The following is a 3,329-nucleotide window of genomic DNA, read 5'->3' as shown; positions in this document are numbered from 1 at the left end:
TCGATAGAGCGTAAATTCCGCAACTCTTGTTACGTATTGATGAATGGATATAACCGAGATAATGATAAAACTCTCAAATAACTCATCAACTATTATAAAAGAACTCCGCAACTAAACATAAACAAACTTCCCAAAATCTGGTGATATCAAGTCACAAGCTCTACCAGGGTATACCGAACATCCCTATAACACATTATCTATAAAAAGGACAATGGAATAGAACTAGATAGAGGATGACTCTGAGGCCTGCAGATGCCGACAGGTATACCTTGAAGTCTCCAAATCCAAACTCGACTCACTGGTGCCTGGACTGGTAAGAGGTACCTACATCTACAAAAAACAATATGCAGAAGTGTAGACTAAGTACACCACAACGGTACTCGGTAAGTGCCAAGCCTAACCTCGGTAGAGTTGTGATGAGGTTAGGTCAAGGCCCTACTGGAATAAATAAGAAAAGTGAATAGGTATATGACACATAATGATAAACAATGGAAATGAGACAATGAATGGATTACCAAGAATAGCTATACTAAACTAAAGCAAATAAGGCATCACCGAAGAAAAAAGGGAAATATATGCCAAGGAAACAAAGCCACCAAAACACAAGTGTTTTCATAGAAAAGTACTAACAAGAATCGCTACCGAGGTACTGCCTCGTAGTCTAAAATCACAAAAACAAATTACAATCTTTCCATATATCACCACGGGAGACTTGCATTTATTTTTAAAAATCAATTTTCCCCGAAATCGCTTCCCGCATTATAACCCATCTTATCATACCGCGTGGCTTCAAGTAGTTCCCCTACTAGTAAGACGCATATCGAGCCCACCTTATCTCACCGCATGTGTTTCCACCCCAATCCTTATACCAGCGCATGCGTATCAATATCACAACGTATCACAAATCGCACCTCAAGTGCCCAATATCACAAATTGCCAAAGAAATCAACAATAAAAGTGTTTCCACAATAAATAACCCATGGATAAAACACAATATGCACAAGAGTCTCAAAAATAACAACCAAAAGTGATTAACTCAATAAGAATGGTATTTCACAACTTTACAACTTTGCTTCCATGTGAATCGCGGCCTTTATAACTCAATACCAAATTCAACAATAAGATAATCCAAGAAATAACAACTTCAAGTAAGGAACTCAATGGTTAAATAGTGAATAAGGAATAGAGAAAACAATAACTTCAACTAAACATGTACAGACAATTATTAAGTAGAAGGTAAGACAAGTAAAGCATGTTAAGATAGACTAATTATGATGAATATAACATATTATGGTAACTCACATATAGGTATGAAAGGAATCTACATGGCTAAAACCGATCAATTACCACATTTAGCCTGTGTACACACTCATCACCTTGCGTACACAACTTCCACATATCATAATTAACACAAAATAACGCTAATTCTAAGGGGTAATTCCCCCACACAAAGTTAGGCAAGACACTTACCTCAAAACACGCTAACTCAATTCACTAGTAAGCCTTTCTCTCGATTATCCAACTCCGAACGACTCGAATCTAGCCAAAACAACTTCATACCATAAATATAAACTATAGGAAGCTATTCTGAACAATAAAGTTGCAATTTTTACAGAGAATCAAAAAGTCAACTCAAAATGTCAACCCCGAGCTCGTGTCTCAGAACCCGACTAAATTTTCAAAATTCGAATACCCATTTGATAACGAGTCCAACCATATGAGAATTACTCAAATCCGACTTCAAAACGCCTTCCAAATCCCAAAAATGTAGTCTAAGAAGTTTTCACAATTTTCCCTAATTTCCAACTCAAATCACTAATTAAATATGAAAATAACAATGGATATATGTAATATAGACAAATACGGGTTAGAATCACTTACCATGATGATTTCCTTGAAATCCCTCGAAATATCGCCACAAACCGAGCTCTCTAGGTCCAAAAGATGAAAATGAAAATAAACCCTCGAAGAACCTTTTTTCCGCCAAACAATTTCGCATATGCGACGCCGTACCTACGGAAAATCCATCGCAGGTGCCGTTCCCACTAGGATCAGAAAATTCTGCTTATGCAGAGCAAATCGCACACCTGCGTGTCCGCTCCAACGGAACCTGGGCGCATCTGTGCTCTCGCGCCTGTAGAAGGGCCTCCGCTTCTACGACCCCAGGCCTGGCTAGCCTTTTCCGTATCTGTAACCAATTCCATGCCCCTGTATGTCCTCACCTACGGCCTATGCCTCCGCATGTGAGATGACACCAGAACAACAACAGATTCAGCCAATCAACCAAAGTCCAAAATTGTTCCAGATTTAATCCGAATCACACCCGGGCCCCCAGTACCCTGTTCGAATATACCAATAAGTTTTAAAACACATAACAGACTTACTGGAGGCCTAAAATCACATCAAATAATATTGATTCAACGAATCACAACCCAATTTAATCCTATCAAAACTATAAACATCCGACTTCCAAAACTAACGCTGAATCATACCAAAACAACTCTGATTGACCTTAAACTTTTCACCCAAGTTATAAATGACATGACTGACCTATTCCAACTTTTGGAATCAAAATCCGACCCTAATATCAATAAAGTCAATCTCCCAGTCAAACATCTCAACCTTTCAAACCTTAAACTTTCTATCTTTTGTCAATTCAAGCCGAAACGACCTACGGACCTCCAAATCAACGTCCGTACATGTTCCTAAGTCCAAATTCACCATACTGAGCCATTGGAATAGCCAAAACTCCATTCTGCAATCGTCTACACAAAAGTCAAACTATGGTCAAATCTTTCAACTTAAACTTCCAACTTAGGGACTATGTGTCCCATTTCATTCCAAAACTCACTCGAACCAAAACCAAAAACCCCCGACAAGTCACATAACCATAATACGACACAGAAGAAGCAATAAATAGGGGATCAGGGCTAAAATACTCAAAAACAAACATTCTTCCTGGAACGAGTATAGATACATACCTGAAGTGGTGAAGATATGAGGATAATAACTACGCATATCATGCTCGGTCTTTTAAGTTGTCTCCTCGAATTATTGACCCCTCCATTAAACTTTCGCTGAAGCAATGCTCTTCGACCTCAACTTTCGGACCTGCCTGTCTAGAATGACCATCGGTTCCTCAACATAAGACAAATTCTTGTCCAACTGGACTTAGCTAAAATCCAATACATGAGACGGATCACCGTGCTACTTCTGGAGCATTGAAAGATGGAATACTAGATAAACTGCAGCTAGACTAGGTGGCAATGCAAGGTTGTAGGCCACCTCACGAATCCTCTCAAGAAAATCAAAAGGTCCGATATACCTAG

The sequence above is a fragment of the Nicotiana tomentosiformis genome, chromosome 9, assembly GCF_000390325.3.
Source record: "Nicotiana tomentosiformis chromosome 9, ASM39032v3, whole genome shotgun sequence".
NCBI lineage: Eukaryota > Viridiplantae > Streptophyta > Magnoliopsida > Solanales > Solanaceae > Nicotiana > Nicotiana tomentosiformis.
Note: the sequence above shows the minus strand (reverse complement) of the source record.